The following is a 15,255-nucleotide window of genomic DNA, read 5'->3' on the forward strand; positions in this document are numbered from 1 at the left end:
CATCGAATAGAAAACCTAACTTTGCACCTAAAATAAATGGGAAAAAAAGAACAACAACAAAAACCAAAATTACCAGAAGGAAATAAATCATAAAATTCAGAGCAGAAATAAATGAAAAAGAAATGAAAGAAACAATAGTAAAGATTAATAAAACTAAAAGCTGATAAACAAAATTGACAAAACTTTAACCAGACTCATCCAAAAAAAAAAAAAAAAGAGAGAGAGAGAAAGAGAGAAGAATCAAATCAACAAAATTAGAAATGGAAAAGGAGATGCTACAAAAGACCATGCAGGAATACAAAGGATTATGAGACTATTATTAAAAAATAAAAAAATCTATATGACAATAAAAAGGATAATCTGGAAGAAATGGACAGATTCTTAGAAAAGTTCAATCTTCCAAGACTGAACCAGGAAGAAATAGAAATTATGAACAACCCAATTACAAGCACTGAAATTGAAGCTGTGATCAAAAATCTCCCAAAAAAACAAAAACTCAGGACCAGATGCCATTGGTAATGGATTGTGATGCATAATTGCAGAAGTCACAGCTACATGTAAAAGAATGAAATTAGAACACTTCCTAACACCATACACAAAGATAAACTCAAAATGGATTAAAGACCTAAATAACAGACCAGAAACTATAAAGCTCTTAAAGGAAAACATAGACGGAACACTTGATGACAGAAATCAAAGCAAGATCCTCTATAACCCACCTCCTAGAGAAATGGAAATAAAAGCAAAAGTAAACAAGTGGGACCTGATTGAACTTAAAAGCTTTTACACAGCAGAGGAAACTATAAGCGAGGTGAAAAGACAACACTCAGAGTGGGAGAAAATAATAGCAAATGAAACAACCAACAAAGGATTAATTTCCAACACATAAAAACAGCTCATAGAACTCAATACCAGAAAAACAAACAAGCCAATCAATGGGAAAAAAGACCTAAACAGATATTTCTCCAAAGAAGACATACAGATAACTAACAGACACATGAAAAGATGCTCAACATCACTCATTATTAGAGAAATGTAAATCAAAACTACAATGAGCTATCACCCCACACCAGTCAGAATGGCCATCATCAAAAAGTTTACAAACAATAAATTCTGGAGAGGGTATGTAGAAAAGGGAACAGTTTTACACTGTTGGTGGGAATGTAAATTGATATAGCCACTATGGAAGACTGTATAGAAATTCCTTAAAAATCCAGGAATAAAACCACCATATGACCCAGCAATCCCACTCCTAGGCATACACCCTGTTGAAACCAAAATTGAAAGAGACACATGTATCCCATTGTTCATTGCATCATTATTTACAATAGCTAGAACATTGAAGCAACCTAGATTTCCATCAACAGATGAATGAATAAAGGACTTATGCTACATATACACAATGAAATATTATTCAGCTATAAAAAGGAATGCGTTTGAGCCAGTTCTAATGAAGTGGATGAACCTAGAGCCTATTATACAGAGTGAGGTAAGTCAGAAAGAGAAAGATATATATTATATACTAATGCATATATATGGAATCTAGAAAAATGGATCTGAATAATTTATTTGCAGGGCAGCAGTGGAGAAACAGACATAGAGAATAGACATATGCACATGGGGAGAAGGGAGGAGAGGCTGAGATGTATGTTGAGAGTAACATGGAATCGTGCATTACCATATGTAAAATAGATTGCCAATGGGAATTTGCTGGATGGCTCAGGAAACTCACACAGGGGCTCTGTATCAACCTAGAGGTGTAGGAATCAGGGAGATGGGAGGGAGGTTCAAACAGGAGGGGATATATGTATACCAGAAGGCAATGGCACCCCACTCCAATACTCTTGCCTGGAAAATCTCATGAACAGAGGAGCCTGGTGGGCTGCAGTCCATGGGGTCGCTAAGAGTCGGACATGACTGAGCGACTTCACTCTCACTTTTCACTTTCATGCAATGGAGAAGGAAATGGCAACCCACTCCAATGTTTTTGCCTGGAGAATCCCAGGGAAGGTGGAGCCTGGTGGGCTGCTGTCTATGGGGTAGCACAGAGTTGGACACGACTGAAGTGACTTAGCAGCAGCAGCAGCAGCAGCAGCAGCATGGCTGATTCATGTTGAGGTTTGACAAAAAACAACAAAATTCAATAAAGCAATTATCCCTCAATTCAAATATAAATAAATTTTAAAAAAGAAAAAGGATAAAAAATATGAGAAAATCCGATTCTTAGTTCAGACTGTTATAACTATATATGAATATCATAGATTGGCTTAAATAACAAAAATTTATTTCTTCCAGTTCATAGGCTAGAATTCTGGGATAATTGTGCCAGTTTGATGTGTCTCTAGTAAGAGCCCTCTTCCTTATTTCCTTATGTGGAGGAAAAGAAAGTAAAATGTGTTTTCTTATTTGGGTAAAAATCTCTACTTACTTACCACCATATTCTCTCATACGGGGGTTAGGACTTTATGACATTGGAAGGAACATGAATATTCAGTTCACAACTGTTTAGGGTCAATAGTCACTTTCAATGTTTTTGTATTTCATCTCATTTTCTAATCTTATTCCATTTCATATTTTCCTCATCTTCTTTTTTTTTTTCTTTTCTTTTTTTAATTAATTTTATTTTATTTTCAAACTTTACATAATTCTATTAGTTTTGCCAAATATCAAAATGAATCCGCCACAGGTATACATGTGTTCCCCACCCTGAACCCTCCTCCCTCCTCCCTCCCCATACCATCCCTCTGGGCCGTCCCAGTGCACTAGCCCAAGCATCCAGTATCGTGCATCGAACCTGGACTGGCAACTCGTTTCATATATGATATTTTACATGTTTCAATGCCATTCTCCCAAATCCTCCCACCCTCTCCCTCTCCCACAGAGTCCATAAGACTGTTCTATACATCAGTGTCTCTTTTGCTGTCTCGTACACAGCATTATTGTTACCATCTTTCTAAATTCCATATATGCGTTAGTATACTGTATTGGTGTTTTTCTTTCTGGCTTACTTCACTCTGTGTAATAGGCTCCAGTTTCATCCACCTCATCAGAACTGATTAAAATGTATTCTTTTTAATGGCTGAGTAATACTCCATTGTGTATATGTTCCATAGCTTTCTTATCCATTCATCTGCTGATGGACATCTAGGTTGCTTCCATGTCCTGGCTATTTTTCGTCTTCTTAAGGAGAAGGTTGCTAGTGTAACCAATAGAAGTACAGGTCCCCAACCAAACCTGAATGAAAGATAATATTCCTTTTTTCTGACATTCAAGATTCTAGGGGCCTGTTTTCTATTTGTAATTTCTATGCAAGGGATGATATACACATACTAATGTAAATCTGTTGTTTGTCTGAGCCTATAAAAAATTAATTCAAGTTCTTTGTATACTATGAACTCAGAGTTGAGCCTTTATTTGAAAAACTAAACTTCCTTCCTGACTCCAAATAAAAGGATAAAGAGTTTAGGTAGTAACATGATTGTGTATTATATGCTACTATTCATTTAAAAAATAGTAGATTCAAATATATTAACTTTGAAAGCATGTTAGTGAAATTATTGATGAATATTCTGTCATTATCTCATAAAAAATATGAACTGAATGAAGAGAGAAAGAGAGAATGATAAATGAATGGATGGATGGAAGGAAGGGAGAAATAATTTCTGTGAGCAATGTGATAAGAAAAAAAAGTTTGTTCATCAGCATAAACATTACAAAGTGACAGGAAGTACAGAAGGAAGAAATTTGACAATCTAGCCATTTAACATATAAATTAAACTAACAGATATAGAAATGAAGATGCCACAGATTAAAGACCACTGTAAGCAGTTATTCCATTTTATGTGAAAAAATTCTAGGTAGTACTTCAAATTATTATTAAGAAAATGATTATTTTAAAGGGTGGAAGGTGAAAAACAAAAGATACTAGAGCTAACAATCAGAACTAAGGAGTGGGAGGAAATGTAAATGCCTCTCATCACAGCAGAGAGGCAAATATGCCTGTAATCAAGACATATTTGAAAAAAATACAGTTATTCCAACCACATTAATTTTTTAATAATATTTTGTTGTGTGTGTGTGTATATATGTGTGTGTGTGTGTGTTAGTCACTCAGTCGTGTCTGACTTTTTGTGACCCTATGGACTGTAGCCAGTCAGGCTTCTCTGTCCATGGAATTCTCCAGGCAAGAATACTGGAGTGGGTTGCCATTCCAGTCTCCAAATATTTTGTTACTAATAGTTAAATATTTTAAGTACTAGTATTACTTGCCTAGGAGATTGAGTTTTAGCCATTCCCTCTCTTTTGATTTAACTACTTTTCCTTGTACTCATTTAAATATAATTTAGTAATCGATATTCAAATAACTACATATAATATGGCCAAATTTTTATAGAAGTATTTTAATCTGATTATAATTTTTCTATAAGTAAAAGTGTCTAGAAAGATACTAACCTAATTTTAATGATAACCCCTATTTCCTGATAGCAAAATTTAAAGCAGTTGATTATTTTTCCTTTTAATAAAGTCAATTTTCTAAAAGGAAAATTTACTATTTTTTTCAAAAATAATAATTTGACTTTTTTGTGGTGATTATAATTATTAGCAGACAGAAACTTGTTTTAAGGGATTGGAGAACAGAAAAAAATTTGTAAGAGAAAGTTAAAGTGGGGATTTCATTACCTTTAAAAAATATTCTAAATGGAAACATAAAATTGGATTGCTGTGAAATAATCAGGACAACAGCAATAAAGATGAAATTGCAGCAAAGTTTCATATTTTATTTACTCAGATTTTTTTTTTAAAGGACCACCAGCTTTTAGATGTGGTTTCTGACCAAATATATTTACACTATGATATACTCTTTATGGGAGGTTAGTGTACATCACTTTAGGTAGAATCAGAGGAACGTTATAAATAAATAACAACATTGTGTGTGGATAATGAAACAGACACTTGGAAGTATTTAATTAAGCATTCTGAATACTATAATAGCTTTTCTGTTTGCAAAGTGAATAAATTTTGAGTATTTCCAGTATTTTAGATCCAGTACTGAAATCTTGAAATGGTCTATAACCACAGGTTGATTTTATGAACATATTTTTTTGAGCTCTAATCTGAAATAAAGGCTAGACCTGAAAAAACCATGTTATTATCTACAGTTTAGGTGAACCTTCCATCTTTCTTTGGAATCTGCCAACAAACAGCCTCATAATGAATTAGGGTAATAGTGTGTTTAAATATGAGGACGTTTGCCCACTAATTCAAGTGTTGATTTGTGATTTTTATTTTTGTATTAGCATCTGTTCATGGAGATGACAAGTTGGTGTGGGAATAGGGAGTACAAGTATATTCCCAATTGAGTTAATGGGTGTTATATTATCTCCTATTAAAAAAATAGTTGGCTTTAAAAATTCATTGCTAATATCTATATCACAGATTTACCCAAGAGGGAATTTTACTATGGTTTCCTGTGGGATATGGTAAACGAAAATAACATTTTAAACTGTCCTATACTAGCAGATGGCCCAGCAGACAATTTTACTTCAGAGATCCCTGCTTGATTCTAGATTGTGCAGAGTGGGCCAAGATAACAACCATGGAAGCTCAAATCTCCTTATTCATAAGGATTAGATAAGGAGTGTGTAGCCACATCAAGATTTGAAGACTTTGAAATACAGCAGCTGTATCTGGAACCTACCAGAATTTAGGAAGATTAAAATAATGGACAATGAAGAAAAGAGTTAATTGCAGAGGGCCACCAGGGTAGTCAGGAAAATTATCACAAGCATTCACCATAATAGATTAGATAAAAAGAACATACTTAACTGTATCATATAAAGCAATTTTAAGAAATTAGTTGCATGATGAAAGTCAACGTTTGCAAATGATTTTCATCAGTTTATACTTTTACTTCAAACATTCAAAAAGAAAAGCTCAAGTAGGTATTTCCTGATTCTCATATCAGACTAAGACATTGAAATCTCCAAGATAACTATTTTCATCTCATAGGAAAATGACTCAAAATTAAATATAGGGCAAATGACCACTGTGTATCTTTGCAAAGCTATCCTAGCATATTGTTCAAAAATTCTGCCTCAAGTCATCTGGAGCCAGAGGGGTTTCCTGTTATTTGATTATTTTGTGTGCTGTTTATTATGGCCCATTGTCTGCAATATTAGATGCTACTCAGAAGAATACTGATAATTTGCAAATAATTTTTATTTAGTAGAAACACTAATAATTTCTGTTAGAAAAGATAATCCCCCAATATGTTTTTAAATTGATTTGTAACTATATTAACAATCATCCAATCTAATTTTAACTTTCTTTCCTTTATTGACTATGTATACCCCGGACTCCCTCTATTGATTTTAAAACCAACATTAGCATTCTGCTGATTGCTGCTTTAGTGACTTTAACTTTTGACATATGCTCCCTATAAAATGAGCACTTTTGTACTTTCATATTTGTATTTTGATTTTTATATTTTTGTATTTGCTTTTTGAAATGCCTACACTAATCCACTTGCCTATGAATTTGAGAGCAGGAACTTTGTTTTACCTCTATAACCCTAACAACTCCATTGCAGCCATCCTAGCACTTGGTAGGCTCTCAATAGATGTATTTACATATGTGTATATATGCTGTGTTTAGTCACTCAGTCGTATTGGACTCTTTGTGACCTCATGGTCTATAGCCCACCAGGCTTCTCTGTCCATAGGGATTCTCCAGGCAAGAATACTGGAGTGGGTTGCCATGCCCTCCTCAAGGGGATCTTACCAATCCAGGGATGAAACCCAGGTCTCCCTCATTGCAGGTGGATTCTTTACCCTCTGAGCCACCAGGGAAACCCAAGACTTCTGGAGTGGGTAGCCTATCCATTCTCCAGGGGATCTTCCTGACCCAGGAATGGAACAGGGCTCTCCTGCATTGCAGGCAGATTCTTTACCAGCAGAGCTTCTGGGGAAGCCCCATATACCTCTCATAAAGTGAAAGCCACTGATCCATGTCCAACTCTTTGCGACTCCATGTACTATACAGACCATGGAATTCTCCAGGCCAGAATACTGGAGTGGGTAGCCTTTCACTTCTCCATGGGATCTTCCCAACCCAGGGATAGAACCCAGGTCTCCTGCATTACAGGCAGATTCTTTACCAGCTGAGCCACAAGAGAAGCCCAGTATGTGCACATATATGTGTGTATAATTTAATTTTGAAATACTTGTTTATATAGATATCTACCAGCTAAGCCAAGATAGAAAGGGAATTACTTGTGTAGATTCAGACTATTCAGCTCGTATGTACAAGAAATGAGGGAATAAACCCAAAGACATTGTACTTGGTTACCTCAGGAAAATTTTTTTCCCTAAAGACCTGTTAAGGGGAAAAGCTATCCTGGTAAGTACACAGGAGGTTTCTTCATTTGATCCTTATCTGACAAAATTTAAAACCCCTATGATATGCCTTTTAAACTTTTAGCACAAAGCCATTGAATATAAAACCATTCAGATATAGCTCTGATCTGCTTCAATGTGACTATCATAATCTTGCACTTTCTGTGGGTTCTACTGGATGCCTTTAAACAGTGCATCATGGATATATAATGTAGCTTAATCCAGACTGAAGTTGTCCTCAGAATCATAGGGAAGGAGGAGAAAGTGACCATGGGGAAAAAGAAAAATCTCTTTAGGGTAGGGAATGGGAAGACATTATATGCTGATTGTAGACTAGTGACAATAAGACAGTCATTTAGACAACAAAAAATGGGATCTACCTCTTTGAAAAAAATCTAAGAAGTGTATGTTTCTAAGCAGTCTATAAAATCTCCACAGCTGCCACAACCAAACAAATGAGACTTCTCTGTCCCTGTTGGCCATTCATATATTTCTTGTTCCAGAAATTTTCTTGTGACTCTTAATTCTGTCAACACAATAAAAATATGAGAACAGTTTTTAACAATTAGTAGGTACCTAAATTGTGTCAGATACTATGCTCTGCAATTTTTAAGAAAAAAAAAATTAACATTCAAAGCAACTCTAGGTGGAATTAAAGAAATTCAGGCACAGATAGTTGAGAATTTGCCCAGTATTACAAACTAAAGTGGCTTTTATCTTGATGTATTTAATTTAAACTGGACATACAAGATTGGTTTGCTTTGAATTTTATGTCTCCCAGTTTGGGCTATAACTTTATCTTTCCAAGAGCTGTTATAATCCTAACTCACTCACACAAAGTTGTACATTAATAGGTTACTCTTCTCTCTGACAAAAAAGTATGTTTTAATTTAGGGTACAGACTTAGCTTCTTAAATCTGAGATTCTCAAAATTCAGTCCAAGAAAATTTGAGCCAAAGTAGAGACTCCTGACTCTTATGCTAAGAAATTAGTTAGTAGAAAATGTAAAGTAAGTTTCTATTATTAGAAAACAGATAATTCAACATTAAACCAAACATATTTAAAACTTTTTTGATGAGCATACCAAATCAAAAATTTTAAATAATTGTTAAGAATACAGAAAGAATAGAAGCTATAAGAAACCACATACTTGTTTTTTAATCTGAAGTACTTGATTAGGCTTCTAAACATAGAGGTATGTAAGTCAGAAAATATATTTCTAGTGTAAAAATTTCCAAAAGAAAGAGTATTTTCCAATTAGAATCATTAAAAATTCCAGGCTTGGAGTTATGTTCCATCTTCAAAATATATTGACCTATTTTTTTTTAAGGATTTTTCCCCCTCCATTTATCTTCCTTTCATTTTCCTAAGCTTGTTGTTCAATTGCTAAATCATGCCCTACTCTTTGGGACCCCATGGACTGCAGCACTCCAGGCTTCCCCGTCTTTCACTGTCTTTCAGAGGTTGCTCAAATTCATATCTGTTGAGTTGGTGATGCTATCTAACCAAGTTAGTCACTCCAATATAACTCTTCTCATAGTTTCACATGAAATCTCAATTGTTACTCTGTTTTTACTTCTAGTTTTAGGTTTCCCTCATAACTCAGTTGGAAAATCATCTGCCTGCAAGGCAGGAGACCCAGATTCGATTCCTGGGTCAGGAAGATCCCCGGAGAAGGGAATGGCAAGCCACTCCAGTATTCGTGCCTGGAGAACCCCATGGACAGAGGAGCCTGGCAGGCTACAATCCATAGGATTGCAAGGGTTGAACATGAGTTAGCGACTAAACCACCACCATACTTATAGTTTAGCTAGAGCCTTCTTTCAGACCCATTAAATTTTTCAGAAATGATGTGGTCCCTTTCTATATTCCCTAGTATCTTGATCTGAATCCTCATGTTTGCCATCTTCAAACAATGCAACATTATTGCTAATGATCTTTCCAAAAATCTTGTAAGAAAGTAAAATTTGGACAGATTAAAGAATTCACTCAAAATTATGCTGCTGCAGCTATTGTATTAAGCTTACAATATCTTCTGGAGAAATTATGAAATTTGATAGTTATAACCTAGTTTTTTTTTTAATTTTTTATAGCCATTATTTCAAAAGAGATCTAACTTCACTATCTTACAGTTAATGAGCATGGCATGTTTCCCCTTAATTTCAATGCCTTTCTTCATCTAGTCCTTTTATATCCCAGGAAAAGTATAAAAACATTCTTAGGAATCTTTTTTTTAATCATGTAGTTAGTGTTTTTCATTTTTCTTATATTCATTACAATTTAACTCCTCTCTTTTCCTTGATTATAATTAGTCTCTTTCATATATATGATACAAACTTTTAAAAAGCTTATATAATCTCAAATTCTGCTCCAGGAAAGAAGACATACCTTTTACTAGATATCCCACTGAGTATTAATAGAAAACCTTGGACATTATATTTAAAAGAAATCCAAAATTTGGAGAGAAGAAAAACTAGTTACATACCTCAGAACCCAGGAATAAAAATGCAGTGAGTTTCTTGTTTCCTTATTGCCTTATACCACAGACTTTGAGGAGGAAAAACCTATAGCCTGGAAATGTCAATGGGCACAGACAAAAAAGTCCCCAAAATGGCTGCTTTCTCTCACCAACGGACAAAGAACGAGGCAGCCTAGAGAGAAAGAAAACTTTATATAATAACTGTTCTACTCTATCCAAACACCACAGAAGAAACTGTGGTGACACCCCACACATGCGAGCAAAGGCCAGATGGGGAGCCTAGATGTGGACTCTCTCTAGGCACATGTCACTACATCCCTCAACCAAGCTGATGTAGAGAAGCAGAGTAATGGAGCCAGGATTTCTATGCCTGGCAGTGAGATAAATCCCTATTTCCCCTGATTGTGGCATCATTGAAGACCACACAGGGAGTCTGGGCTTCAACTGACAGTTGTCTCTACCAAGGCATCCCTCCCCAGTGAATGGTACCATCAAGTCAACTTGAAGAATAGTGAACTTGAAGACGGAACGACAGAAATACTCAATCTGAGAAAATAGAATGAGAATATAATGAATAGAAGTTCAGGGACCTGTCAGACTTAATTTTTGTGTCATTTGAGTTCTTTAAGGAAAGGGGAAAAAAAAAAATGGGCAGGGTTAGAAAAGCACTCAAATCATGTTTGAAACATTCTATATTTGGCAAAAGACAAAAACCTACAGATTCAAAAGGCTGAAACAAATCCACATTTCATAACCCCAAAGCAATCTATATCAAGACAAATCATAGTAGAACTTCCAAAAACCGAAAACAAAAAAAAATGTTTAGGGAACAAGAGAGAAATAACACCTTACCTATCTATAAGGGGTAAATAATTCAATTGAAAAGATTTCTCAAGAGGAATCATGGAGGCCAAAGAGATATATAGCACAGCATGTTTCCAGTGCTGGGAGAAAGTCAGCACAGAATTTTCTGTCTAGCAAAAACATGCTTAGGAATGAAGGGGAATTTAAGATATTCTTTTTTGTTGTGGTTTAGTCACTCAGTCATGTCAAACACTTTGAAACCCAATGGACTGTAGCCTGCTCCTCTATCCATGGAATTTCCCAGGCAAGAATACTGGAATAGGTTGCCATTTCCTTTTTCAGGGGATCTTCCCTACCAGGGATCAAACCCTTGTCTCCTGCATTATGGTGTATTCCTTACTGCTGAGCCACCAGGGAAAACCTAAAATATTCTTAGATGAAAGAAAGCCAAGAATATATCACCAATAGACAAGCCTTTAAAGAAAGACTATTTTCTAAATAGGAAGAAAATGATAAAAGAAAAAAATCTTGTAACATCAAAAGACATGTAATGGATAATTTTAAAATATGGATAAATTAATCCTTTCTTCTCTTGAGTTTAAGTTGTGTTTGATGGGTGAAGAAAAAATTATAAGACTGTCTCATATAGTACAAAATGTATGCAGTGATAATAGTTAAGACAATTATAAATGGGAAGGACAAAGAGGGTCAAAAGAGGTAAAGTTTCCAAACAATTCAAAATGGCAGAGTACTGATAACAGAAGAATTGGTTAATCTGTGCATATTTATTGTAATGTCTAGAGCAACCAGTAAAATTTCTTTAGAAAGAGATACACTCAAAAATAATATAAATAAATCAAAAAAGAATTATAAGAATGGCCCAAGTAACTAACAAGTGAACAGGAAAAAGAAAACAGAAAAATAGAGACAATGAAAATAAAAAGGAAGAATTATACAATATATCAAGAAATATTTTAATGTAAATGGTTTAAACATAAATTAAAAGATAGCAATTGAATGAATTAAAAAATAAATGAACTATATGTTGAATTTCTACTAGAAATTCACTTCAAATATTACGATAATAGGTACATTGAAAATAAAGGGATGTAAAAATAAATTATGTAAAGATTGATCAAGAAAAACAAGTGTGGCTACATTAATATCAGGTAAAATCTACTTCAGAGCATGGAGAATTACCAGATAAGAGAAGGAAATCTGATAAAAATAAAAGATTAAATCTATCCAAAGGCTATAACAATCCTAAATGTGTATGAACCAAAAAAGTAAAGCTGACAGTGGTCTGAAGAAAACACTAATAGAATTAAAAAGAGAAATAGATGAATCCACAGTCATATTTTGGAGAGGGAGAGGATGGGAAGATTTGGGAGAATGGCATTGAAACATGTATAATATCATGTATGAAATGAGTCACCAGCCCAGGTTCAATGCACGATACTGGATGCTTGGGGCTGGTGCACTGGGACGACCCAGAGGGATGGTATGAGGAGAGAGGAGGGAGGAGGGTTCAGGATGGGGAACACAGGTATACCTGTGGCGGATTCATTTCGATATTTGGCAAAACTAATACAATATTGTAAAGTTTAAAAATAAATTAAATTAAAAAAAAAGAAATTAATGACAACTACACAAAAACAGCAAGAGTATAGAAAAACTAAACAATGCTGTCAACTAATAAGATCTAATCAACATTTATAGAACACTTCACCCACCAAGAGCAGAATGTACATTCTCCAAGTGATGTTAGGATATATACCAATAAACACCATATCCTGGGCCATAAAACAAATCTTGACAATTTAAAAATAATAAAAAATACAGTGTATTCTCAAAAATGGAATCACACTAGAAATCAAAAACAGAAAAAGTACAGGAAAATCTCCAAATATGTGGGAACTAAATAACTCAATTGTAAATAATTCATGGGTCAAAGAGGAAATCTCAACAAAAACAAGACAACAAAATCACTGAAAATCAAATCAATATGGGTGCGAAATAGCTAAAGATGTGCTGAGAGGAAGATTTATTGTACTTACTTTAATTAGTAATTGAGGAATATAAGTTTAATACTCAAAAATTAATATAATTTACCATATTAACAGGCTAAAGAATAAAAGTCTTTAGAATAAAGATTTGTTTAAAATTAATCTAAGCTTCCACTTCAATAACCTAGTACAAGAACAAAATTACCAAAGACATTCACAAGAAAAGAAGAAAATAGAGCAGAAATCAATAAAATTGAAATAACAATAATATAACAAAATTTGATTCTTTGAGAAGATAAATAAAATTGAGAAAACATTTGCCTGGTTGGCTTAGTAAAAACATGAAAAGATAAGAATTATTAGCGTCATGAATGAAAGAATTGATTTTATTATAGACTCTGAAACATCTAAAAGATAGTAAGGACAAAATGAATACTCACTACTACTTGACAAAAGAGAGGAAACAATTCCTCAAAACCCACCAACACTGGTATCCCTCAATTAAAGTTTACTTTATGTCACTTTGCTTTTACAAAAGACCTACTTTAATACACTATCTCACTAACTGGAAGATATCCAAAGAGGCTTTTCACTTTTACAGAAAGAGGCAAAAATGAATCCCCCCCCCCCTCCTCCCCATCAAGCTACTATAGAGAAGCAATAGTGGCAAGCTCCTTGCCCAGGAACTACACTGAACATTTCAGCACCAAAACATCACAGATTGAACTGTGTCTGATAAAGCACATTTGTGCTTTATCTCCATTTATTGTGTGCATCCATTAGCAAGACATGGCCTAAGGTAACTGCTTTTTTTAGTTTGTTTGTTTACTTTATACCATTTCAGCTTAAAGTTTTCATATGAATGCTATTACTGTGGATAGCAGGGGAAACCTATACCAAAACACAGCAACTTTGGCAGATTATTTAAATATCCTTGTAATTATTAAATAGGACTTCCCTGGTGGCTCAGGATAGAGACCTCCTGACAATGCAGGAGAGGTGGGTCCTATACCTGGGTCAGGAAGGTTCATTGGAGGAGGAAATGGCAACCCATTCCAGTATTATTGCCTGGTAAATCTCATGGACGGGGGAATCTGTTGGATTACAGTCCATGGAGTCACAAAGTGTCAGACATGACTTAGTGACTCAACAACAACAACAAACTATTAAATACATTAAATATTTAATTTTAAAACTTATCAAAGAGAAATCTCTAAGTTCAGATATTGTCACTAGAGAATTGTGTTAAATCTTAAAGAGTTATTAGTGCTAATTCTAGAGAATATCTTAAGTAATATAGACACATAGGATACATTTCTTAATTTGGTTTAAGAAGCTAGTACTATTGTGATACAAAAATCTGCCAAAGCATAAAAAATAAAAGTGTAGATCAATATATATTATAAATTTACATTTTAAAATTCTAAACAAAATATTAGAAAATTGGATTTAGCAATTACTAAAAACAATTATGGAGAAGGCAATGGCACCCCACTCCAGTACTCTTGCCTGGAAAATCCCGTGGACTGAGGAGACTGGTAGGCTGCAGTCCATGGAGTCACTAAGAGTCGGGCATGACTGAGCAACTTCAGAAAAAGTGAGGTCATTCCAAGGATTCAAGACAGTTTTAATCAATATAATATACCATACTAAGCAGTTCTATGTATCACAATAAGGCAAGAAAAAGATAAAATGGCATACAGATTAAAGGAAGAAATAAACCCATTTTGAGGATTATCTAATATTACAGTTTGCATATACAATCCCATGTAAGGTACAAAAAAAAAAACAAAAACCCAAAATAAATAATAAAGTTCTAGAATTAATAAGTGAGTTTAGTAAGATTGCAGGATATAAATTGAACTACATAAATCAATTGTGTTTGTATGTTCACTAATGAATATATGAAGACCAAAATTAAATATGTAATACTATTTAAAATCATTCAGAAAGACATTGGCAAGATAGTAGAATAGGAGGCTTATGACTTTCCCTCCTCCTATAACTACACCAAATATATAGTTAAACATGTATCAAACACCTCAGTGAAATCCAGAAACTAGCTGAATGTTTCCCTTACATGATTGAGAAATTACCCATATAGAAATAGACAAAAAATGAGATATTCGTGTGATAAGCCTACACCTTGCACAGCTCCTTATAGTCAGAAGGAACCCCTAACTCCCACTCTCTCCCTAAGGAGTATACAATTTGAATCATATTTAGCTTGCCATCTTTTATGGGTACCACCCAAACACTTTTGTGGGTACCATGCCCAAGTGTTTTGCCTCCCAAAACACTTTGCTTAAAGAAGCAATTGGGCTCAGTATTTGCAAGTCCCCTAGGACCAAATTGAGAAGGAAATGGAAACCCACTCCAGTGTTCTTGCCTGGAGAATCCCAGGCATGGGGAAGCCTGGTGGGCTGCCATCTATGGGGTCACACAGGGTTGGACACGACTGAAGCGACTTAGCAGCAGCAGCAGCAGGACCAAATTAAACAAAGAAGCAGTTTTTAAATGGGGATACAAGAACTTCCTTCAGGCTCAGGGCAAAGGGAGAAGGCAATGACCT

This window comes from Bubalus bubalis, chromosome 7, assembly GCF_019923935.1.
Source record: "Bubalus bubalis isolate 160015118507 breed Murrah chromosome 7, NDDB_SH_1, whole genome shotgun sequence".
Classification (NCBI taxonomy): domain Eukaryota; kingdom Metazoa; phylum Chordata; class Mammalia; order Artiodactyla; family Bovidae; genus Bubalus; species Bubalus bubalis.